Here is a 27,151-nt window from a genome sequence, read left to right as displayed (position 1 = left end):
TGAAGGGTTTCCAGCCATGGCTCACAGTGAAATGTGCCAGGAGGGCGGCGGGGAGAGAGAGTTTGCAAGAGAGAGTTTGCTGACCTTGCTCTCTTCTAATAAATTGTATGTATTCATGCTGTGTTCAAAAATGCATGGTAAATTATTTCAGATACTATGGACAAAATTAATGCAATAGCCACAAAATAAGAATTTTAAAAGTCAAGTAGACAAGAGAAAACTGTTGTGTTTTTATCTGCCCACATTCAGGATCACAGCTGTGTGAAAATAATGTGTGAGCCAGGTGCAAAGGTGCACAGCAGGGACAGCACTGTCACATAATAAACACCTCACATTTCTTTATTAATAGCTCTCACGAGTAGGAGAATATGCAGTGTTTGCTACAGAGATCACTTTTGAGAGGAGAAATGTTTCAAGAGAAGCAAAATCACAGGAGTTCCCACTGTAGGTTACCGCCCTAAGCCTCCTCATCCAAGCAGAACTAGGCCAACCTGGAGCTCTCCTAGGAGATGACCAAGTTTGCAACGTAGTTCACAGAATCACAGAATCACAGAAATTCTAGGTTGGAAGAGACCTTTAAGATCATCGAGTCCAACCCATGTTCTAACACCTCAACTAGATCATGGCACCAAGTGCCACATCCAGTCTTTTCTTAAACTCTTCAAGGGATGGTGACTCTACCACCTCCCTTGGTAGATGATTCCAGTATTTGACCACTCTTTCTGTAAAATACTTCCTCCTTAATTCTAGCCTGTATCTCCCTTGGCGCAGCTTGAGACTGTGTCCTCTTGTTCTGTCTGTTGTTGCCCGGAGAAAGAGACCGACCCCCAGCTCACCACAGCCACCCTTCAGGAAGTTGAAGAGAGTGATAAGGTCACCCCTGAGTCTCCTTTTCTCCAGGCTGAACAACCCCAGCTCCCTCAGTCGTTCTTCACATGGCTTGTGTTCCAAGCCCCTCACCAGCCTCGTTGCTCTCCTTTGGACACTCTCAAGCATCTCAACGTCCCTCCTAAAGTGAGGGGCCCAGAACTGGATGCAATACTCCAGGTGAGGCCTCACCAGTGCTGTGTACAGGGGAAGAATGACCTCCCTGCTCCTGCTGGCCACACCGTTCCTGATACTGGCCAGGATGCCATTGGCCTTCTTGGCCACCTGGGCACACTGCTGGCTCATGTTCAGCCGACTGTCAACCAGCACCCCCAGGTCCCTTTCCACCTGAACACTGTCCAGCCACACCGTTCCTAGCTTATATCGTTGCAGGGGGTTATTGTGGCCAAAGTGCAGGACTCGGCACTTGGACTTATTGAACTTCATCCCATTAGATTCTGCCCATCCATCCAACCGTTCCAAGTCCCTCTGCAAAGCCCTCTGTCCCTCTAACAGATCAACACACATTCCCAGCTTAGTGTCATCTGCAAATTTGCCAATAATATTAAACAGAACTGGCCCCAGCACAGACCTCTGAGGGACACCACTGGTGACTGGTCACCAGCTGGATGCAGCACCATTCACCACCACTCTCTGGGCCCGGCCATCCAGCCAGTTCTGAACCCAGCAAAGAGTGCTCCTGTCCAAGCCACGGCCTGCGAGTTTGTCTAGGAGTATGCTATGGGAGACAGTGTCAAAGGCCTTGCTGAAATCCAAGTAAACAACATCTACAGCCTTCCCTGCATCCACTAGGCGGGTTACCTGGTCATAAAAGGTGACCAGGTTGGTCAAACATGACTTACCCCTCCTAAATCCGTGCTGGCTGGGTCTGATACCCTGGCCATCTTGTAAATTTTGCGTGATGGCGCTTAATATAAACTGTTCCATTATTTTGCCAGGTACTGAGGTCAGGCTGACTGGTCTATAATTACCAGGATCTTCCTTTGCACCTTTTTTGTGAATGGGTATCACATTGGCCAGCTTCCAGTCATCCGGAACCTCACCAGTGAGCCATGACTGTTGGTAAATGATGGAGAGTGGCTTTGCAAGCTCATTTGCCAGCTCTCTCATTACCCTGGGGTGGATCCCGTCTGGTCCCATAGATTTATGAATATCCAAGCATTTCAGTAGCCTCCTCTTGGATAATGGGGGAACCATTCTGCTCCTTATCACCATCAACCAGCCCAGGCGGGCAGGTGTCTTGAGGGCAAGTCATCTTCCCACTAAATCTGAGGCAAAATAGGCATTAAGCACTTCTGCCTTTTCCTCATCTTCAGATACTAAGTTCCCTCCTTTGTCCAATAAAGAACAAAGGCTGGTCTTACCTTTCCTTCTACCATTAATGTATTTGTAAAAACATTTTTTATTATCCTTTACAGAAGTTGCCATTATAAGTTCAAACTGAGCTTTGGCCTCCCTAATTTTTTTTCTGCATGCGCTAGCAGCCTTCTTGAATACTTCCTTAGAGACCTGACCCTTCTTCCAATGCTGATACATCCTCTTTTTATTCTTAAGTTCCTCCAAAATCTCCTTGCCCAGCCAGGCTGGACGTTTACCCCGTTGATTGATCTTTCGGCACACAGGGATGGTCTGTTCCTGGGCCCTCAAGATCTCTGTTTTGAGGTATGCCCACCCTTCCTGAACTCCTTTGTTTTTTAGGACTGCTTCCCAAGGGATGCTCCTAAACAGGCCAAAGTCTGCCCTCCAGAAGTCCAATGCAAGAGTTTTACAGGTGCTCTTCCTGACTTCACCAAATATTGAGAACTCTATTATTTCATGATCACGGCCCATGTTTTCTAATAATTTTCTTCATAGTCATACCAATTATAATCAGAGCGTTCTGTACTCCATAGGAAACCTCTCTTTAAGTGACTCCATTATTCTTTCAGTGCTAAGGTAGGTGAGTACACTACCCCTGAAGTTGTTTGGTACACACATTAAAGAGGAATCACTTTCCTTCTTCCTTGTTTTGACAAAATTAAGAACTGTTGCGGTGTGATGTCATAGCCTGTCTCAGTTATCCCGGTTCCTTCCCCAGGTGTGCCAATCACCACTCCTTTCCCCTTCCCTTGCCCCTGCTGAGTGCTGTCTGTCAATCTTGGCATTCCAGAAGGGTATCGTGATTGGCAAAGTTCAAAAGATGCCTTACACCCCTGGAGGGACATTGGGTCATCCAGGTGTCATTTGTCCCCTGAGACTCTCCGCCCTTACCTGGCTGGTGGGATCCCTACCCCTTCCCTACCCCTCTCCCTGGGGTTAAAAGGACAAAGCAACCATGCGGTTTGGGAGTTCTGTTGGAGCTGTTGCTGCATTCAGAGGTCTGTGTGCCAGGAATAAAGCTCTGGATCAAAACCCTCCAGCAGAACTCAACTCCTTTCCTTCACTTCGCTTTGAAACTTCTCCGCCAGAGGCAAATCTGAGCTCTTGCATGCCTGGACTTGTCCCAAACACTAACCTCCAATATCCATCTAGCCAGGGGTGTCTCTGAGGTGAAACCACCACAGCTGCTGCCTTGGTCAAGCAGCAAGGGCCAGATGAATCCAGGCACATTCCACCCAGCTACATTGGTATTTAATTCCAAGAACTTCTGAAAAATCTGATAGTACTGATGGTCAGCACTCCTCCAGTTAGACCACACTCAATTACACTGTGCTGCTGAAGGGCAGTGAAATCCAGTGCTTTGGATATGTTCCTCTTCTGCCCTGTGAATTGCTTCCCATGCCATACCTTTGCTCCAGCTGAGACACCAAAACACCAAGGAGGTTCTGTTACAATGAACCAAGAATTGTCACAGTGCTAAGCCTAGCCCATTTCTCTTGAAGGATACAACAGCAGTCATGGCAGTGAACACTGCTCTTCATTGGGCCATAACTGAAAATAACATGCACTACCTCTCAATCTAAACTATTAACCCTCCTAGTGATGCTGATTTAGGAAGTGTCAAATTGCAATTAAAATCCAACAACTACTTCCCATGACCTGTCAACAGAGCACTGCATTGCTGCAACAGTCTTCTAGGAGACAAAAAAGGGATTATTTTTTATGGCTGCTTTTCAAACATAATTGACTTATGTCCCTTTTCCATGTTAAGTGAAGGTGGCCTGTCCACCTTGGTCAAAATTGAGAGAATTTTGCCCCATTTTCTTGCTCTCGTGCAACATGTCATGACATGACCTCATGGTGTCGATGTGACATTATATGACTTAAGGCTACCTACTCACAGAGTGTCCACTGTACTGCTGCACACATTTCTACACCCATTTTCTGACCCCCTTTAAATGACTGAGCAGTCTTACTGTTTCCAGCATTCCTCAGGGGTACATGATCACTATCATCTCCTTTCTGAAGTTTAGGAACCTAATCTAAAAGTAGTACCAGCAATACCAGTTTCTCTAAAAACAGAATGCTCCATCAACAAACTCTGAGCAAGCACTGGTAGTTTGAAGACTTTTACATATTTTTTACAGTGGGCTTTTTGTTTGCATCTTTGTTTTTAAAGCTGATGGAGTAGTGTGCTCTTTCCCTCTGGCTACTAGGGTGGGAGGGAGGCAGGCCGAACCCTGGTAGGGTGGCACAGGGGACCATGGGTGCTGATGGCTGCACCCTGTGGGTACCAAGCTGGGACCAGTGGGCAGGGCTATGCCCCACCTCTGCCACACCAGCTTCAGCTTCTACAGCCTGAAACATGGCTGGCTCAGGAGTTTCAATCAAGAGCCAAAATATTTTGCTGGTCCATTTGGGGCAGAGAAAGCTCATCACTTCTAGTATGGTATAAGCCTGCCACTACATTTCTGTGAAGGACCAGCACCCTGTTGGAGTGAAACACCTGGGTAAATACTGAAGCATTTTCAGATTCATATCATCCTACATTTCTGTGACCTTCTTTTACACCTGCATTTTTTCACAGTGCTGCTTGTGGACACCAGCTCTTTGTACACTATCCTGGAATTAAAAACCAACACCCACATCCTCCCCTACAACCATCCCTCCACCCAAAAAAAGCCCCAAAAATCTATAACCCTAACAAAACCAACCTGCAGAATGTTCAGTATTTCAGATGAGAACAAGCATCGAGGGGACATAAAAAGATGGGTCCTCTTTAACAGTTTGTGCATGCTGTGCTCTACAATCAGCTCCTAAATTCTACTTCTTGTACACCAAATATTTGTCTTCAGAACTCCTGGTTGCCCAACCAAACCATTCTGGGAAGGCAATCAAGGAGACACTGTATGTACTGTATGTATTTTTAGCACATGCTTCATTAGTCAATTAAATCCAATGCACAGGATAACTTGACTAAACCATCAGTGGTGAGGTAATGAAAAAACAAGCACATGTTCATGTCTTAATATGGAGCTCTTCAAACTGCTTGAAAATTGAAACCTTGGACCAGGTTTAAACAAAGGAAAATCCAAAATATGGACAGCATCTTCCTTCTGGTGGAAGCCTTGTAGTCCACAACTGCAGCGGCAGCCTACACATATCATCTGTGTCTTGGCAAAGTTCTCCAGGGAAAAACAAGAACATGGCTAATGCATGCACACAAATGCTGATCAAAAGCACTTGGTGATCTTGGAGTAAAATAGGTAACCCTTACTTTCTCAAAGACAAGGTGACTGTAATCTTCTCTAGTACTAGTAATAAAAAAATCTGATGTTCACCAAAGCAAATTTTCAGGGTTTTTCTAACTTCACAGAATTAGTACACACAGAAAGACCTGTCATTTTTTGCAGAATACCATCTAAACTGCTAGATTTACTTCATCAACAGTCCACATAACATCATCTGCAAATGGTGACCACATGTGGTTCTGGTTAACACAAACCCCCATGACCTAAGAAAGGAAGAACTCAGCAAGCCATTTGCAAAAGTGCTGGGAGGGAGCAGCTGGCAGAGCACCGAGCGCGCTCCCCACTCGCTGCTGCATGAACTGAGACTGCATGGACCCCCGGTTTGCTGGAATCCAGTGTGAAAAACACGTTCACTCTCCTGTGAAAATTTTAAAAGTTTAATAAAGGACAATAGGAGATAAGGACCATAGAGCAAAGGTTATTATGGTTGGTTATTACTCGGCCAAGACCACACTGTTACCTTTGAAGAAACCCCTTCAAGACCTTTTCCCTTACATCAGCCTGTTGCATATTCATAGACTCTTATGCATATCCATAAACTAGTTTACATATTCCAGGAACTATTTTACATGGCCCCTCCTTGGGCCTGCCTTTTTAGAGCATGCGTGTTTCTTGGCTGTGGTTTTGGCTCCTTCTCTTTATCACTTTCAGTTTGGGCCTTGGCCCATGCTTTCTTCAGATGGTAAGTGCTGATAGTTGGCATATCTGTAGCGGGTGTCCTCATCCTGTGTTCATTGGATGCTATCCCATCCAAGTAGGCATTTTAAGGCAAGCACAGCTATTTCACTACTATGTCTAAGCTTAATTAACAGCAGGAATAAAAATTTTATCTTCATAACAAAATTACTTTTACATCACACATAAAATCCATTTTAACATTTGCAAAAAGCCAGTATTATAATGCGTATCTATAACATGGGCATGGGCAGAAGGAAGAGGAGTGGGGCAAAGGTGAGTCCCAATCCTTACATGTTTTGAACTTCAGACAGGCAATTCCCATTTCACCCTTAAGCTCCAGGACCAGAATGGCAGTTATTTTGTCCTTTTTCCTGGCCACTTTCATGGAGAAATCCTTGAATACCTCTCACCTGCCTTGCTTTCCTTGGCAACCCAACAATGTCCTTGCCTTGCTCTGTTAACCCTCCCTAGCCTTGCATTCCCTTGCATGCCCATGCCCCACTCTGGACCTGCCTGGCTTTTCTCCAGGGCCTTGCCTTGCCCAGCCCTTCTTGTTTCTGCCTGGCCTACCCATCACTGGGCTTACCTTCCTCTGCCCAGATTTGTGAATAACTTCTGGTCTTCTCTTCCTTACCACTCCATTTGCTTTTCTCATCACTGCTCTGGCCTTGCCTACCTCTCCCTTGACTTGCCCACATTGCTTTGCCTGCATGGAAGGCAAGGTAGAGAGAGGTAGGCAAGGCAAAGAAAAGCAAGGAAGTTGTAGGCAAGGCAGATGTAGACAAAGAAAGCAAAGCAAGGGTAGGCTAGGGAAGACTAGGCATGGTACTGAAGGCAACGTAAGGACAAGTAACTTGGAATGCCTCCTTGGGAAGCAAAGGACATAGTGCCAGTGTTGGTGGAGCAGATGTAAAGGTACCATGAGGAAGTATAGTCCAGCAAGACATTTCTGTTCTGGCCCTCTGGATATATTGAATATATCCAACAATTGTTGGATATATTCAGTACTGGATCGGTCCCTGCATGTTTTGTATTTTGGAGGAGGGGATGACATTTCTTTTGAGACAGGCTTCTAGTTCCTCTCTTTGGCAAAAAAAAGCAATTTGAGATGTGCACTTTTGTGTGGTTTAAGTGAAATTAAAGTCTTTTCCCAATATGCAGTTCTCTGGGCTAGAGCTGTTGAACTGTCAGTGGGAATGCAGATGCCAGGCTCTTGAAATTTTTGTCATGGTAGCTTTAGTGTGGAGCAGTCCCTAGTGCCATTCAATCTAGATCCTGACTCTGTGAGACTGAAGGCTTAGGACTTAGGCTCAGCTTAAGAGCTGAGAAGGAATATGCCAAAAGCAGAGTGTGTGCTGGGAGTCCAATATCTGCAGTTGAAGTTGTAGGCAGCAAGAACTTTCCCAGCTGGCTCTTTTGTGAGCTCTGTTTTTGGCAGACGTTTTCAAGTTTGTGGCTGGACTCTGCAAGAGAGAAAGCTTTGTTAGGGTGAAGGAGTCTGTGTTGCCTTTTGAGTGTGGTGCAGAGAAGAGTTTGCTTTTAGAAGGGGAAGATCAGTGAAACCTTCTTGTCCTGACACAGTAAGTTTGAGAAAAGGGACATTTCCGACTTTGCGGTGTCTTGGGGGTGGTTTCTAGCTGGACTCCGTGTGTGTCCTTCTTTTGCAAGTCGACATTGCCATCGTGTGGTTATTCTGATGAGTGCAGACAGTGCCCAGGAAAAAGCCAAGCGCTTTTCTGGCCCGGCCCCCCATTAGTGCGAGAGCAGTTCACAGAAGAGCTCTGCCGTGCATCCTGGCTCTTGGAGATTGATGAAATGTGATCCTGTATGTATCAGAGAAGGAAAAGGAATCGCTTCATGGTTGGCTGTGCAGTTTATAGGCTGCAAAAGAAATGGCAACTGCAGCATGGCCTATTTCTTTTAGAAGATTTTCTGTGCAATCAGCTGCTCAAGACCTAACTTGCCCAGCTTGCCCCCACGGAACTACATCAAACTCCCTGGAGATATGCATTTTCCCTCAAGTTCTATCTGCCATCCTACCTTCTCATTCTCACAGATCCCACATGGGGATCCAGCAGCTGCTCCCAAAGAAAAAGTCCAAGAACAAAAAGCCAGTGCTGGCTTTCATAGCCCTTTTTCACTCTGTGAACTAGATGAAACACGCTAGTGATTTGCACTTTTCTTCTCAACTATAAATAGCATCACATTCTCTCATGCTGGTTAGAGTCCATGGCTAAAGAGAAGCGTTTCCACCTGCAGTTCACAGTGAGAGATGTGCCAGGACTGAAAGCATTTGCTGACCTTCCCTTTTCCTTGTGTAATCTGATATTCACAGAGTATTAACTTTTGCACCCCTTCAGTGTAGCCAAGTCCAAGCAGCTAGAGCTCACACAGATGGAAGTGTCAGGACAGAAGACATTCTTAAGCTATCCCCTTCTCTTGTAGCATTTAAATTGTGCTCAATGAGCTGTGGCTTGATAATCTTCCTTCTGAGATAGATGTGCTTTCACTTTGTACACTCTTGCATCTCGGTTGACAACGTACAGCAGCTACTCCCCATAGCAAAATGCTCAAAAATTAAAAACTGGTGCTGGGTTGCACCTTCCTCTTGCCACATATAAGCCACATCAAACTCACTGGTGCACTCCTTACCTCGTTTCTTCCCTGCATCTACTACTGTCTTCTCTGGATCTCAGGACCGACCCATAAGGACAATAGTTTTCACATAGAGCTAGAAGAGTAACAGGTCACAGGACAAGTAAGCTATCACTGAACTTCCTCCTTCTGACTGATAACATGAATTTGGGAGGCAGAAGTGTGGTAGCCATGTTCCTCTTACAGTCTGAACTCTGCACACAGAAGCCTGGTGTTGTGTGGCTTCGTTTGTTGCCTTTTGTTAACCTGCTGGGCTTTCATTCTCCCTGAAGCAAATAATCATCTACTGTCCACACAAAACGTTGTGCAGGCAGTGAAGCACTGCAGTGCACTGCTTCTGCCAAAACACTCCTAGACCCTTCACATTCCTTTTCAATGCTACATAACGTGTACTTTGCCTTTCTTGGACTCAGAATCTTACTGGAAAGCTTTTTGACTATGTCTTGCATGGAAATAGTGTGCCAGGACAGCAAGCTTGCCCTAAGCATTCCCCTACAATTTGTGAAAACTTGTATTTGCACCACATTCAAGGGGCAACAACCCCTTTCCTTTATAACCTGCACAGTGTCACCAGATTGCTGTGATCTCTCAAAGTACCAGCACACACATTACAGCCTCACAAGGACTAAAGCTCCTCATACAAGTCTCACACAGAAAAATGTGACAGGGCAAAAACATATTCTTCATTACCTGTCCTTGTCACTCAGATTTTGGTGCTGTCTTTAAAGTCCTGGACACAGAAAGACTAATCCAGCAAGTGCTCCTCTCCTGGAACATTTTGCTGAGCAAGTACTAGTTGGACAGTTTGGACTCTAAGAAAGCAAAAGTACCTCAAAAGAAAGTGAAACCATGCAGACCACACAGTGCATATATGCTGCATAGACACTGAAATGCAGCAAAGCTGAACGCTATCGCTGAGCTTCAGTTGTGTGCATATCACAGAAGGCGAAGAATGAAGCTGCAGAGCAAAGGGCTTGTGTGTGCAGTGTACCAAATTGTCAAAGTCAGCTGAGAATATGCTTGCTGTAATGCGCAGCCGTGGCACTTCATCACAAAATCTGGAGATAAGCACTTATACCTTCAGTGTTGCAAAGGCCATGCAGCTATGCATCACTGAGAAGCACACATCAATACAGAAGGCATTCTCAACATCCTTCTTCTCCAAGCAGCCTTTAAACTGTGCACAACACTCTGCAGTGCTGCACTCTCCTTCTCAGCTCAACGCGCCATTACATTTTTCACTCTCATTACTCCATTGCCAGCTTTCAGCAGCTGCTCCCATAGCAAAAGGCTGGGCTGTACCTTTGTCTTGCCACACATAAGGCACATCAAAAAAATGCACCACTGTACTCTCTGCTATCCTTCTCTGTTGTATCTACCCTAGTGTTCTCTGGATCTCAGAGCCTAAAGGGAAGAGCAAAGGTTTCCACAAGGAGGAAGAACAGGTAGCAGCACAAGTAAGTACTTCCTCCATATGACCGCTAACATGAATTTAAAAGGCTAGCAAGAGACAGCCACACTCCTCTTGCAGTCTGAACTCTGCAAACAAATCCGGTACTCTGCTGCTTTATTCTTCACTTTTTGTGAGCTGCACAGAACTGAAGCTCAGCAATTGCATTCAGTTTTGCCACTCTTCAGCAGCTGTGCTGCATGCATGCACTGTCATATCTATTGGGATCTTCATGTTATAGATGGGTAATCTGATGATTGGCTCTCACAAATAAGGGATGAATATTATGTGTATGGTAAGAGAAGTTTTATTGATTATGCTATTGTGATATGTTCTCCCATAGTTCTCTTTCCCCTCCCCTTTTATTGTTGTCACAGGATGGCCCTGGTAGTTGGGACATTTGTGGGGAGGGCAGGCTTGTTACTAGGAGGCACAGCATGGCAACACCTGACCTCCAATTAAATTGCAAGAGAGCAGTGTCCACCAATGGACGGTGATGAAGAGTTGACTGACAGACTTTGGGCGGGGCTAGGGTTACCTGATGCAACACCAAAGGTATAAAAGGTGGAGCAGCCATTTTGTGGATGAGGGTATGGCAGTTTAGTCCCACGCTCCCAACCCTGAAATTTTTCTTTATTCAGTCTTTTGTTATATTTTGTTAAAGTTTAGTAAACATTTGAAATTTTAAAAGTGAGAGTCATTTTTCACAAATAGGAGAGAGGTCTGAGCCAAACACTTTGTCTCCGTGGCCCTAGGAAATTTCAAAAGAGAAGCTCACTCTGCCACAAGTTCAGTGGCTCAATCGACTTCTCCTGTGACCATCAGTGATCACAAGTCAACACCCCAGGGACAGCGGAAGACTGAATAATGAAAAAAGAAGATGGGGAAGGTGAGTACTATTGCCAACCAAGGGTCTATGTACAAAATCATGAACAGGATGGGACTGCTGTGGAATGCGTCTCGAGCGGTTTGTTTTCCAGCATCAGTCTCATTACATGGTTATGACAATGGGAAGATGCCAGAAGCTCACATCCTCAGCAGCAGCTGAAGAACTCAATGTTACAACTCAAAATTTCTTTGACCAATCACACAAGGCAAAAGCATATTGACAGTAGATTTATCCAACTACTATAAGCACATGTACCTTTGGTTAAAACAATGCTTGCTTATTTTGAATAAAATACCTGCTTGTAAGCATTAAAATACAATGCACAGAGCTCCATTATTAAGCTTAGAACTTCCTAATACCTGGCTAGGAAGCTACTTTTCTGTAGCTTAGGGAATTATTCAAGCCGTGTGTTCATACATAGACTATTGTTCTATGTGTCCTTACTTTCTGCTTCTTATATAACTTTTCTGCTGACAAATCTTATGGCTATCACTTAGCTCTAATTTCAGTTCTGCTGTATCTGAGGCCTGCCTTTTGCAGCTTTCCCAAAACCCTCTGATTTTAAGGATTCCCACAAGTACCACCCTCACAATCGTTTTGGCCAGATTATTTCTCTGTATTCTAGATGCAAAAATGCCAGCTCCAGGCAGGTAGCGCATGGGATCTGTTCCAGGTCCATTGTAGCGTAAGGGTATTGGACGGTTGGATAGATATAGGGCAAGATGCAGAGTAAGAGGAAAGTGGGAAACCATAAAAGGCGGGACACAAGTGAAAAAGAGGGCCAGGGAAGAAACTGCAGGCAGGACACAGAGTAAGAGGGAAGTGGGAGACCCATGTCAAGCAAATGAAAGAGGAGTAGAAAAAGAGGCAGCAGTGGGAACTGCCAGGCAGCAGGCACCAGAGGTGGTGAGGAGCTGCGGGTGGCAAGAGACTGCCTCTAGGTGCTGCAGAGACTGGGAGGCACTGAATGCAGTAGCGCCCGGCCAGGGTGACCCAGTTGCGCATGGTTGCCAGATTGGTGGGTAATGGCCAGTGGGGAGCGGGCACAGTAACTCCCTGTGTTCGCCAGCCTGGCGGAGGCGGTGTCAAACACAGTTTGTGTACAATGCTGCTGAGGGTCAAGAGCTAGCTTAGTTGTGAGGGAGTCTTGTAAACTGTGAGCGGGAGCTGGTCCACTCGGGTGGCGGCCAGCAGGGACCTGACAGAGTAACTCCCAGCGCTAGCTGCCATAAACAAAAATCTGCCAATTTTTTTTCATGAAAAAAAGGGTTGCAAAACCAGTCAAACAAGCTGCTGCCAAACTGAAGTTCTACCTCTTTGTTTTTGTAATCACTGGTCGTTGTAGCCAGTCCCTCCTTTTGTATCAGTAAAGCCTGCCTGAGGATAAGTTGTACTTCTCCCCAGACAGTGAGGGGAGAAGACATGGGAGGGGGGCATCAGAGGATGCAAAATAACTTCAAGACCAGCATGCCATGGGAAAGAACCCTGCCAGACTTACTAAAAAGACCCCAAAAACAATGAGCCAATACAGAATTAAGAAATTAGAGTGATGTCTAGACGTGAGCAACAGAGTGCTGAGCCTGCAGAGATGCTGAAAACCTTTGTTGCCCCTCGCCCTAAGCAAGAAGACTTCAGCTGAAGCCAAAACCCTGGCTGAGGTCGCTGGAGAGTTGTGAAAATCAAGGTTACGCCCACCGCTCCCATGAAGACGGCACCCCCAGCTCTGTCCCTAGTGGACAAAGCTGTGCATTCCTCTTCCTCTGAGTCACCCTGGGAGAGACGATGGAGACTGCAGACCCGTTAAGCTGCCCAAACTTGAGCTGATCACTTTTTAATGAAAGCATTAAAAGGAGATAAAGTCTCCTGCCCTGTTTATTTCACTTGCCAACCCAGCTGAGGTGATGGTGGTGTTGGGCACAGTTTGCATGCTGCGCTACTAGGGGTCAGGAGCTATCTTGGTTGTACCAGGGTCTTGGAAGCTGTAAGTGAGGCCGTGTCAGTAGCTCTCAGCAGCTATCCCGTGCTGAGCCATGGGGGGCAGTGGAGTGCCAGGCTGTGCTGGCACTTCCCTGTGGTGTTTGCCAGTGCAGAGCCATGTCACCAGTGGGACCACGTAGGTGGCTCTTGGCATCTGCCCCTCACTGCGCCAGGGGGTGCACTGGAACACCAGGCCATGTCAGCATCCCTGCAGCATTCTCCAGAACAAAGCTGCTGCACCAGGGGGGACCATGTGGATAGTTCTCAGCAGCTGCCCTGCACTAGTACGCCACTCTGGGGCACAGAGCTGCTGTGGTGAGAGGAGTAGCAGAGCCGACCTGGTAGTATGGGGGTCCCTGGATTGCAGGCGCGTTGTTTATTTGCTTTTGTTTTACAGGAAGAATGTAAGGCTTTTTTTACTGCCAGAAAGATAGAGAAACTTCAAATATTTACAAGACCCTTGTACCATGTGTCTTGGTCAATTTGTATGCATCAAAAAGAGGTTAGAAACTGTTGTAAAATAGTTAATAATTGTTAAGCATATACTGTTAAAAGGTTTGTTTATTATATTGTAAAAGGGGTTTAAAGGGTAGCTATAAGAAATATGGTATTCATCTGACTGTGTTACACCTTAGTAATGTGCACCCCCAAGCAAAACAAGCCAGACTGGATGGAACTGTAAGAGCCAATCAGCACTTTCATCTTTATGCAGATGAAGGATCCCAACAGAAACCAATCCAAAGGAGCAAAAAACCGTTGAGACATCCAAGTCAGTGAGAGTGTGCCACTCGACCCTGAACATCAGAACATCCCAAAAGGAAGAAGATCCAGCACCAGCACTGCAGCATCCTCGCTTGTGGTTGAACGTCCCTGCTCTACCCGTGGACGCCCTATGCCTTAGGCCTTATAATAAAAGCTGAAATCATTTTAATACCAGAGGTGTGTTCCTGTTTATGATAGCATGCCGATCCTTTCTTCCAGCAGGACTTTATTTTTCACCATTAGTGCACATTGCTGAATGGAATCCAGTACAAAAGCAGCGAAATTAGGAACTGTTATCTTTTCATTTGAATGGTGATAAAACTGTGTATCAAATGAAAGCATTTTGGACCAGCAGGAAGATTTTGTATGTAGCTAGCAAATTATAGATGCATATTTACAGGTTTGGGGGTTTTTTAATTTACAAGAGTTACAGACAAAAAAACCATAGTTTAGTAAACTGCAAATCTAAATCTAAATCACACAGTATCTAGAAAGGTGACATGAAAAAGAACAAGAGGAAGTTAAAAATAAAAAAGAAAACCAAATGAAGTCAGAAATAAGGCACAACCTCTCCTCCTTTTCTGCTTACTACAGTACCTTAGAAGTACCTAGAGTGTCTTAACAGTGATGTAAGTAGAAAACTGTGAAAAATGTCAATCACTTGTTTTTAAAATTTTAAAAGTTTAATAGTAATAAAATGGCTATAAAAATAGTAATAAATTTAGAGTAATAAAAATTTTGACAAATAGGATTACGACAATATGAGACAATAAAAACAAAGAGTTACAGACAGTCCGGGTACCTCTTTCTGGGCAAAATAAGCCCGAAAAAGGATACACGTTAAGAGAGGATTAACCCTTAAAAGCAATGGCCTGTTGCATATTCATACATCTCATACATGATGCATAAATTCCATTCAGACAAAGAATTCTGTCTGGTCAGTGTCAACTTCTTCCTCTTAATTCTGATGGCATCTTCAGGGCTGAGCGAGGTGGGAAGAAGTTCGTTTCTTCTTATAAGGGAGCAATCAATTCTTTTTCTCTGAAAGATTTAGGTGTCCTGTGGCTGCTATCTCAGTGTGAGTACCTCATTCCTCTCTTTAATAAAAGTATCTGACATAGCATAGTTTCTATTGTAACATTATGTTATAACCTAAAACTCTATTTAACACACTACTTAGGAAAATTAACACATCATAACTTTCTAACATAACACATATATTATTAATTTTAATATTTGCAAAAAGCCAATCATAAAATATGCATTTTTCACAAAAACTGTGCCAAGAACAATTATGGAGAACAATGGAAAATGGGGCTATCTGAATATGAAAACTGGGTTTGCTTTCATGCATGCAATGTGTAAGGTAACAGTATGTTTTGTATATTCAAAACCAATTTTAAAATATTTTCCAGTTGAAGGGACTACTTTTTATTTGTTTTGAGTTGCTCAGCTAAATATGGCATGTGTTAAAATACTGGAGACGTCATTCATTTCATAGTTGCCAACTGCAAAGGAGGGAAGCATTTTATGTGTTTAAAAATGTAAAGTATTTTAGAGTGCTTTTATTACTTGTTTAGAAGCTTAGAATGCACAAACTATGCTAGCTGGGGACTTAAAACTAATGGATTATTTGCTGTAAGTAGGCCAAATTGCATGAGCTTTCAAAAAGAAAAAGTATTCTTATTCCATGTGCCGATTCTGAAGTAGGTTAATAACCCTTAAGCACAATGTGGGATACGACATAAAACGTTAAGCAACACTGTTGATGGCAAAAAGCTTAACTGCTTCCCACAAATGCAGGGGATCAATTATTATTTTTACTCAATTTTTGCTATTCAGAGCCTACCTTGAAAAGTTTCAGTGACAATCATGACAGTAAAATTCTGAGCAACCATGAGCTAAGTACCTTAAGCAAAGGGTAGCTCAAGCATGACTTATATTTTATGTAAAAAAACACGGCTGCACATATCATATCTACTCCATTAAAAAGCTTACTCTGTCTCAGATTCCTTTTCAGGGAAACCAACTCAGGCCATGAAACTGCATGAAAATGATGATTTAAAGAACAATATATTTGAAGAATGGAATAATGGTTGATTTTCTTCTATTATTGGGGGTTGGGATTCTTTCTTTCTTTTTTTCTTTTACTTACAGAATTCTTTTCCCCATAAGTTGCTAGGAAACTTGCTATTGGGTACTTATGGATACTTATGGGTACTTAAGTAAGACTGAGTTGGGAGAAGAATGAAGCATCTGGCTATACTTCTTATTTTCTCAGGGAGTTTTTGTCTGAGGGACAGAGATACTACGAGAATGGGGGGCAGGTAAAAAAGAGGGGCTTGGGGGCAGCTGGCTCTCTCACTCTTTGTCATCAGAGGAGGACAGCCAGGCTGTCACTTACTGCAGAGAGAATTCACCGGCACTGCTGGAGCTCGGCCCTGAGGGACCTATCACCATCTGCTCCTGTGCCCCAGGAAATCCTGAACTTCGCTGTTGCAGACATCTTTTCATTAAAATCCTTTCTTAGGATTTTTTCCTGCTGAAGCTGAGAAGTTTCAGCAACAAAGTGTAAACAGTGGTTATCTGCTGCTGTGGAATGTAACAGGTGGATCCGTGATTGGTCTCCTGTGGATGTTTGGATTTACTGACCATTCACGGCGGAGCTGCTCTCGCTCTCTGCCGAGAGACAGATCTTTGATATTCATTCTTTTCTATTCTTAGCTTAGCTAGCCTTCTGAAAACTTTCCTTCTATTTCTTTTTAGTGTAGTTATAATGTAGTATATATATCATAAAATAATAAATCAAGCCTTCTGATCATGGAATCAACATTCTCGCCTCTCTCTTCACCTGCAAACCCTTGTGACCACCGTCACACTTCGCCTCTCCCTGGCCTGCTCAGAGTCAGGCTGCTGCTGCCCTGCCCCTGCTGTTTCATTGGTACTGCTCTGGGCTCCTCCACACTGCAGCCAGCACCATCCCAGAGTTCCAGCTACCACCGCAGAACTTCTGATACCTTTCATCCATCACCCTGGAATTTTTGCTTATTTCTGCTTGCTGTGATGGTAGCTGCACCAAAGGGGAAAGTGATGGCAGCCAAGAAGGCTTTTATTGGGTCCTTGGTTCTGTTTGTTGTTAACATCATAGTTATTGTTGTTTTGTTTGCCGTATTATATATACTAGTAATGAACTGTTGTTTCTACCCTCATATCTTTGCCTGAGAGCCCCTTAATTTCAAAATAATAATAATTTGTAGGGAGGAGGTTTATATTCTCCATTCCAAAAAAGGCTCTTGCCTTCCCAAGCAGACACCTGTCTTTCAAACCAAGACATCTTTCAACTGTTCATATTGCCAGCTTCTGGACTACCTTCAGAAAACTTCCCACTGGTTTTGTATAGAAATCACAAGCAGTAGAGATGACAAAGACTGCAGAAATTTTCTCATCTCTTTCTAGAGCACGACCATGTCTTTGACCCACTCTTAACTAGACAACTTTCATCAATCGTGAGGGAATCTCACATTCAGGAACTAAGCAATGACAGCTGTAAATGACAAAACATACACTGAAATTCTCTTTGGACTCCAGTGTAGAGCAATGAAGGAGCTTGAATTCACCTTCTTGGAAATTATTAAAATGCAAAATAACTTTAGGACTGGAGCTAAGCCATCCTAATTTTTGTGATGTTATCATCACTAATTGCTAAGCTGCAGTTACTGCAGTGTCAGCAACATATTTTACAGGGTGGGCTTCTATGTGTAAACACTGAGTAACATTTCCTAGAGAGGTATTTGGGGGGGGGGAGGGGAACACCCAACTCTTAAATATTTCAAATAATGGTTACATTTAAAAGTAGGGAAAAAAATCTAAACTCTTTAATTTCTAGATGTACTACCAGCACAAACTGTACCAGAATTTATGACACTTTTGATTATGATAACACAACTCTACTGTGGATGCTCTTGCTCTGGAATATTCCTTAAGAAACAAGGCCTTTGCTAGAAATTAAAAACAAAAATCAGCCAAAATATTGGGCTTGATTTCAAAGGCTATGTACTAAAGACCAAACACATATAATAGTAATTAATGGACTAAAAGTTAAATCAATAGAGCATAACACAGGTCAAAGATGTCTTGGGTCTTAATGTTCACACAGAATACTGTAAAAAACTCTATTTTTCTGGGTTTGTTTTATCCCTTTAGAAGTACCTTTACTTATTTCCACAGTATGAGAATGTTTATGACAAGGTTTGATGCCCTCATACAACTTTCTATAAGTACAGAAAGAGAAGCCAGAAAAGAAAGGCAAAATTTTTAATTGCAGGTGGAAAGAGAAAGGCAGACAAAACAAAAAAAGAAAAATAATAATTAAAACCTCCACTGTTTTCTGTGAAAAGAAAAGACACAGATAAGAAAGAGAAAGGTGTCCCTTTTCTCTTTCTGGAATACAGCTAGAAAGATTGTTGCGTCATTGCTGACAAGCTGCTCTTCTCAGAGGTGTCCACCTGAAAGTCCTATGTCAACTGATTTGCTGTCTCACTTTTAAATGGCATGACCTCAACCACTTTCAGTTTCAGTACCTGAAGCTACCCATCCCTACAATTCTTTGCCCCTTGAATGGGTATGCTGCTTGGCAACTAGCATTTGTAAGTACATGAAATTATGCAGAATTTGCACTATGACATGATACAAAATGAGTCACACCAGTACATTAACTAGGGTACCCAAAGCAGAGAGAGGGGAGTGAGAGCACAAGAAGAGAGTGCAATCTTCTTTTTTCTGCAACAGGGTTAACACTGTAGAAATCAAAATTAACAGAAATTATCCTAAGGGTAATTCTTGCAAGAGACAAAGACTTCCTTTTGTGTTCAAAGGCCTGGAATATTTAGCTTTGGAATATCAACTGATTTACTAATGTAAATGCAGGAGGGAGCCACCATTCTTATAATTAGCCCTTATATGTGCACAACCTTTTGTGAGGATCCATCTTTGTTGTGTGCATTACATTTTATAGGAAAAGAGGCATTGTTGAATGGCTTCTGTGGAAAAAATCTTAAATGTACTCTAAATAGAATAAAGGATCCAAAGGAGCACAGTCAAAAACCACAGTCAAAGAGACAACATCGAGCCTGGGATCGATGCTGGATGAACTTAGATCCGGCCTCTATCACATCGGATCTCCCCCAATTCACGAATGCCATTTCTTGCAGGGCTGTTTTATACAGTTTTTTATGCCTGAGGCAGAGGTGCCCTATTTTCTTTTGTAACCCTACATATGTATGAAGTTTTCTTTCACTGTGCAGGGCTGGACAATTGCTGTTTCCTGGGTAGTGGCGGGCACTGATCATGTCAGGGGAAGTCGTGTATTCAGATGTATGTTTCTCCACAACTTCGGTTATCTTGACTGATGGTATCTACCAAGTGATGATCATCCTTGGGTGTTCCCTGATGGTTCCAGGGGAAGCCCATCTCTGTGCTGGCCACGTTCTTTTATTAGTTAACAAGTCATTTTCTCATGCTGCCACCAGGAGTTTCGTAATTCCAATGTGATAATCTGTCTCCAGGTTGTTCATGGTCAGAGGCTCGTTGGATGTAAAGTTCACTTTACAATTTTTATTTTATACATTTTCCCCATTAAACATGAGTTACTTTACATTATATATTACACCTTTGTAAATGTGAAAGTCCAGCATGTGGCAGTCTCAGAAAGGAACCCATCAAAGCCCTTGAAATCCCAGCATACAAGTGTGAGTTGGCAGTGTATGCCAGTTTTTTCCAAACCACAGCAAAATGCAGATCACAAAAAGAGGCCATTAGGTCAGATACAGTATGAAGCAGTATGAAAGAGGAAAGCAGCTGAGAGCATCAACCCTATTAAGTAGTAGAAGAAATGTCAGTATTCTTGCTGACATTAAAAGAAAATTGCAATGAGTCTATGAAAATTACAAACTAGGCAAAAGAAAAGGGGAGTGATGACTACTCTGGCATAGCATTTCCTAATGGATTTTCACAATGTGAAGATTGTATCATCCTTTAAAGTGAAGGAAGGTGTTAAAATGACAGTAAGGAAATGGCATCAAATGCTAGAAAGGCTTGGGGCAGCATACTTATAGATAGAAATGCCACTGATGAAAAATCGACTAAACTGACACCAATGCAGCCACATTGTACTAAACCCCAAAAAGGTCCATACCCTCCTACCCTCACACATGCTACTGAAAGCTCCTTGTGTTTAACTTCTGCGCCACCTTTGCCAACATCTGTGCCAAACCACCCCTATTCTGCAGCTCCACACTTAGAAGACAGCTGAATCACAAGGAAAAAAAGACATCGCCAATTGAGACAAGTTCCTCCTGCCAACAGTAAACCTCCAGATTCAGTGTCCCTTTTATCTCCTTCCCAGGATGGGCAGGGGAATGTGGCACTGGGCAGGAGCAGACAACGCAGCACTGAGCCCAAACGGCCATGCAACAGCAGGGACCCACCCCAGGTTTGCCGGAATCAGGCACAGGCAGCAGGGAGGGCAGCACAGCAAAGGTGGCCAAGCCTCATCCGCCGGGAATGTCAGTCTCACTTCCCCTCCCTCAGCACCCGCACGGACAGTGCCAGCAGAGCCCCGCTGTGGCTGCCACAGGCCGCATGACTGGCCGCACACTGCCCAGCTGGACCCGCTGCTCTGCAGGGTTGCACAGTACCCACCGGGGCAGCCACTGAGCCACGGGGAGCAGAAGCTCCCAGCACCGTGCCCACTCACCACCCCTGCCCAGGGGCTCCTCTTTTCACATTACAATGACTGTGCTGGCCCGCCCACCTGCCCTGTGGCCTGCCACGCAACGTGTGTGCTCCATGCTGCACAGTCTCGCCAAGAGAGCTGCGGAGGCAGCAGGATTCTGGCAGGGCTGAGTGGGCAGCAAGCGTGACCCCTCGTGAGCACGCAGGCGGTGGGCGAGTAGAAGGTGACACGGAGACATGTGGAGATGGAGGAGGCAGCACCATGAGGTGTAAAATGGCTAATTGTCCCACAGCCGCTCTCTCCTCACCCCCTCGGCTGCTGTTGAGAGGGGCCCCAGCCCTGCCTGTGCTGGATGCAAGGTGTCTCTACAGCCCACGGGCAGCCCTGGCTTGGCTGGAGATTGCTGCTGACAGCCCCGGGGCCTTGTAGCAGTACATACCGCACGGGGGAAGCCGCCAGGAACCATTTTGCACTTCCTGGAAGGAGGACACACAAAGACCCTGCAACAGACCACTGCTGTTAGGAAAATTAATCTACAATGTTAGAGGTTTATGTCCCGAAAAGAGACAGAGGAGTCCTGCAACTTTATCTGAATACAGGGAGAGGCCATGGGACATTTCCCATAGGGTCTCTCAAATGCTTGGGGGATGCAGCCCCCATTTTACCTTAATGTTATAAATTATCAAATTGAGAACCAACCTTATAAGAAAATTTAGCAATGATTTATTAAATTGTCAGTGAAACTAAATTTTGATCGGGAAAAGCCACCAGAGCCAAGGGCAGCATCAAACCTGGGATCGGCGCTGGGTGAACACACGGATCTGACCCCCGAATGTCAGAGTCTCCCCTTGTTCACAAATGTTGCTTTGCACAGCTAGTTCTTATACAGTTTATTCCACCTGAGACAGAGATGACCAAATGTTCCTTTATGTCCCTTCACATGCAGAACCGGGGCTATACATGTGCAGAGTTAGACAAAAGTCCAATCCAGGTGTCTAGATGTTGTCAGAGAACTTCGGAGAAGTTGGTATTCACATGTAACAGGGTGGCGCTGCTAATCATCGTAATAGATACAGTCTTCAAGGTGACAATCATTCTTGAGTGGTCCTGGCAACCCAGGGAAGCCGGTGATTATCACCCAGGAAGGTTCCATTCTTACATTAAGGAACCCAATGTTATCTTAACATCATCCGGGAACCAGATGAATATGAATAAGACACTGTTCCCAGCTGGGGTGGTCAGAAGACATAGTTTGGATCTTACCATATTTTATACATTAATAACATGAATTATCTCTTTCATATACTACACTTAAGTTCTGGGCTGGTTCACCCTCTTACTTTTCCCCACTGGATGAGGTAATCAAAAGGTACATTATTCCCAAATCGCCTACTCTATGCCCCACTCTAATATGCACTCCCCCTTCTGTTATATAAAAGAAAGAAAAATAAACTCTTCCTAATTCTACAAAGTCTCTGTTCTCTTGCTCTACGTTCAGGAATTTGACCCGGTCTTGGTTGAGGGACAGTTTGTGTTGATTAGTACTAGTTTCTAGAACTAGGAGTTTCCTCTGTTACTTCCCTAGCCATAAGTTCCTATCCTTGTCTACAAGCGGACTCATGCAGTCTTTTTGTAAAGACACATTCATCTGATTCCTTTCGATCTCTCCTCTTTTTGTTTTCTCCATATTTGGCTTTACAGACCTTAATTACCATTGATTTAAGTTTTTCTTCCTGGGTCTTCTTCAGTTTTGCAATTATTTGCAGTGACTTCATTTTCTGTCCTGTTGTAGTCATTTCTGCATCAGTAGGTGTGGCTACTACCTGCATCCCCTTAATCACTTCCCGAAAGAGTTGCACTTAGCAAGGTGTCATGCATGGTAAAAAGATTAGAGTTGCTATGGCACAGAAGAGGAGAAATAGTATTCATGTAACTCATAGATGGCAAAGTAACCAGGACGTGTCCCATTCCCATCCTTTCCACCCTGCTACTGGTACACGAGCTAACTTTATTTCCTTTGTTATTCATTTGACCACTTTTCCATTGCCATCTCTTTGCAAACAGCAGTTGGAAAGATTTAATTTTCCACAAACTCCTGCTTCTTCTGTTAATAGATAATTTTATACCATCTAATGCTGAAATATTGCATTCCTCATTCAGTGGATTAGTTGGCAAGAAGGTCAAGAGCTGTAGCTGTCTGATTGGTTATTATTTCAAAGACAGCTTGTAACCTAATTATCCCATTTAAATTCTAAATGAGTTCTCTGGCATCTGATATTATAATTCATAAGGATTCCAAGTGGCTGGTCCATAGTGCAGTATAATTTTTTCAGGTGGCCATTCATCTTTTCCCCATTTCAGGGTGGTCCCATTGGTCAGAGCTGCATCAATTGATTGCTTTTCAGGTTAATAAACCTCTTTCCTCCCACAGATTTCTAAACATGTGTACCACTCCACATGTGTGCTCAGAATCAGTAAGAATGATAATTCACAGGCTCTTACAAACACATACAGGTCCACTGCCTGAGATGACCATGTGGGCGGCAACAACCTTCCTTCTTCTAATTCCCTTTCCTTAACAATAGTGTCCAGTAGTGTCTTTAACTCTCTTCCCTTCTACTACCCATGAAGGCTCATTTATGAACACATCCCTTAGGACAGGGACTGTCTCATAAATTTTCCCAAGCCCAGATTTGGAGATCTAACACTAGAATGCAGTCATGGGTTTCTTCCTGGCCCCCCTCTACAGGACTGTTCTAACAGGAGGTTGAGTTAAAGCTGTCCCCACTTCTCAATCTTATACCTTTCTGTTCCATTCAATAAGTTTTAGACTGTAATGACCAAGCACTGGACAGCCACTTTGAGGTGAGACAGCCAATTTGATGTGAGACTTTCATAATAAAACATTCTCCTGTGATCAGTTTTCGGGCTTCAGTTACCATTAAAGCCATGGCTGCACAATTCTGCAGACAATGAGGCCAGCCTCCAGGCCTTTGGATCTAACATCTTAGAAAAGTAGGCAACAGGCTGCCGTGTAACCCTGGGTTTGCATACGAAAATTATTTTAGTATGGTTCTGTTTAACATGCACATATAATTTAAATTCTTTTTCCCTGTTGGGAAGGGCTAGGGCACAAACTTCAGTTAATCTGCTTTTTTCTCCCTAACACTTTAAAATTCTGCATTCCTTCTGGTGTCCATTCATGCAGTTTCTTAACTAGCAGGACAGGAGTATTCTAGGGAGACATGCATGGCTCCAAAAGACCTGCCTTTAACAGGTACTCAGTAACAGGCCGTAATCCCACACACACACACACACACACACACACACACACACAGACACACAGACACACAGACACAGACACGGACACACACACACACACACACACACACACACACACACACACACAGAGACACACACACACACAGACACACACACACACATGCTGCCTCCCTGTCCCCATTGCCTTTCATTGTCTTGTTACCCATCCCCCACCTTACTTCCTTACCCATTTCTCCAGGTCCAGCCTAGCCTTTCCTTCTCCTTTGAGTACTTGCACTTCCTTGCCTTGCCTTGCCCTTGGAGCCCCCTCTCTTTGCATTACCTTCCTCACACCTCCCCCACCTGGAATTCAAGATGCCTTTTAAGTGACATTTCCTGGCCTTGCCCTGCCCTGTCTGCTCCTCCTATGACTCTCAAAGCTCTCCTGTATCCCCAGTGTTTCAGGAGCACCTGAGAGGAAGCCCAGGGGAGGATGCATGCTGCTACACTCATGTGTCTGAGCAGCTTTGTTCTGGCACCAATCCTTGCATGGCCTGAATTTTAGACAGGCAATTCATATCTCACCCCAGGGCTCCTGTACTAGAAGGACAGTTAATTTGCATATGAAAGAAAGCAGGGAGCCCAAGAGTTTTAGGTGCAGATTAGAGACGGGCCCACATGAGATCAAGGCTGGACAGAGCAGTCTGTCCTCTCTGCTTTTGAGTACCAGCAATCCTTGAAGGCACCTCTCACCTGCCTTGCCCTGCCTTGGTGACCTAACAGTTGCCTCCCTAGCCTTGCATTCCCTTGCACGCCCATGACACTTGATCTGCCTGCTGGCTTTCCTCAGGGGTCTTGCCTTGCCTAGCCCTTCCTGTTTCTGCCTGGCCTAACCATTACTGGACTTACCTTCTTATGCCCTGTCTTGCCTCTGACTTCTGGGCCTTCCACTCCATTTGATTTCCCCTCATGCTACCAGTCTTGCCAGCCTCTCCCTTGACTTGCCTACAATTGCCTACGCTTGCTTTGCATTGCCTTGCCTGCATGGAAGGCAAGGCAAAGAGCAGTAGGCAAGGCAATGCAAAGAATGGAAACTGTTTGTAGGGCCAGGCAAGGCAGACATAGGCAAGGCAAACAAAACCAGGGTACGCTAGGAAAACTAGGCATGGTACTGAAGGCAAGGCAAGGCCAGGCCAGGTGACTCAGAGTGCCATTCCTTGGGAAATAAAAGATATAGTGGCAATGTTAGTAGGGCAGCTGATCCTTATCAGCTGATAAGGTATAGTCCAGGAAGACATTTCTGTCCTGGCCTCTTCTGTGTAGGAACCATTTTTGGACATAGTCAATATCAGACATGGTATGCAACTTTTGCTTGGTAAGTTCCAGAACAAGAACAGCAATGCTTTCTTATGGAAAGGGAAGTATGTGGGCCCCGTATTTCATGTGCAGAGAAGAACCTGCATTATTGTCTTGATTTGGAAAGACAGGTGTCTGCTAAGGAAGGCAGGAGCCTTCCCCTGAAATAGAAAAATGTAAACTCTCTCCCTCTGAATTGCTTTAAATTTGAAATTAAGAGACTCTTGGGCAAAAATATGGGAGAAGGAATAACAGTTCTTTATTAAGGAAGAAAAAAAAAAAAGATAAAATAAACAATGCAGTAAACCAAAACAACACTGACACCCAGAATATGACCTGACACCCTGTTGGTCAGGGTGCAGGTAGCAGTCCAATTGGAATTATGGCTGCAGTCCTCCTGGAGTGTCAGGTATGGTTCTGTTGGAGCAGGGATCCTGTAGAAAGGTATAGTCTTTCCTCTGTTCCAGCTGTTCCTCGGGGAAATCCAGTAGAGAAGTTGTGCTGGTGTTCCAAAATCTCAAGATTAAATCTGGGTGGGAATCTTGGCTCTTCCCTCTGGGCAGAGCACTCACAATGGAATGCTATAGTTCTTATCAGTCATGTAGTGACATTCAATAGCCTGTTATCAGCACATCTCCCCAGAGAGAGGAGTGATTGTGGAAGAGATAAGGAAAACTGCCCACTTAACAGAAGACAACTGCCATACAGATGGCAAATAAAACACATTTTGCTTGGCAATCCAGGACAATCCTGCAGCTCAAGGACAGCAGCAGCTTTCTGTCCTGGCATATTTGGTTTGGAAGCCCTGACTCAATTTGTACAATCATGGAGTCAGTACCCATCTTTGGAAGGCAGTCTCCCTCCTGAAAGAATCGATTTGGCATGTGTTTTACCCTTCTCAGAGGTAGCCTTCCTGAAATTCTGCCAGCACACTTCTTTTGGACAAGACAAGCAGCTACACTGAGTCTTGGTATAGTGCCCCAGGCAGGTAATGTCCTGTAGTAGTATTCTGACACCTTTCTATGAGTTCAGTCTCTGGATGTTTTGTATTTTGCAGGAGGGGATGCCATTTTTTTTTTTTGAGATGGTCTTCTAGTTACCCTCTTTTGCAAAGAAAGCATCTTTGGAGGGGCACTTTGGGTAGTCTCAGTGCATTTAAATGCTTTTCCCAATAGGCAGTCCTCTGGGTTAGTTGTTGAAACTGTCAGTGGGAATGCAGAGGTCAAACTGTGAAGTTTTTGTCCCTTGTAGTTTTAGTGTGTGAGCAGTCTCTGGTGCCATTCCATTTGGATCCTGACTCTGTGAGACTGAAGGCTTACAGCTACCTACAGCTGAGAAGGAAAGTGGCGATGGCAGGGTGTGTGTTTGTAGTTTGATGGGTGCAGTTGAAATTGTAAGCAGCAAAGAGCTTTCTCCACTGACACTTTTGCTAGCTTTGTATTTGGCAGATGTTTTTAAGTTTGTTACCAGACTCTGCAAGAATGAAAAAGTTTTTTAGGGCAGAGGAGATAGTGTTGATCTTTGAATGTACTACAAAGAAGAGTATCCACTTGGAAGGGAAAATCAGTGAAATCTTTTGGTCCTGGCACAGCTGATTTGTGATCAGGAATGTTTCAACTTAGCTGTGTCCTGGTGATGGTTTCAAGCTGAGCTCAGTGCATGTCTGTGGTAATCACATATCCTCTGAATAGAGAGAGACACAGCTCTCCCAGGATTTTCCTGGGGAAGGCTGTGAGAAGCTGTGAGAAAGCTCAGAGAAAGAATTAAAATAAGTACTATCTCAATCTCTGCACCTGGCTGGCAATCTCTGTTTGTCAAAGACGTTTACAAGA

Source organism: Ammospiza caudacuta, chromosome 1 (genome assembly GCF_027887145.1).
Source record: "Ammospiza caudacuta isolate bAmmCau1 chromosome 1, bAmmCau1.pri, whole genome shotgun sequence".
Lineage (NCBI taxonomy): Eukaryota > Metazoa > Chordata > Aves > Passeriformes > Passerellidae > Ammospiza > Ammospiza caudacuta.
This window is presented reverse-complemented; position numbering follows the sequence as displayed.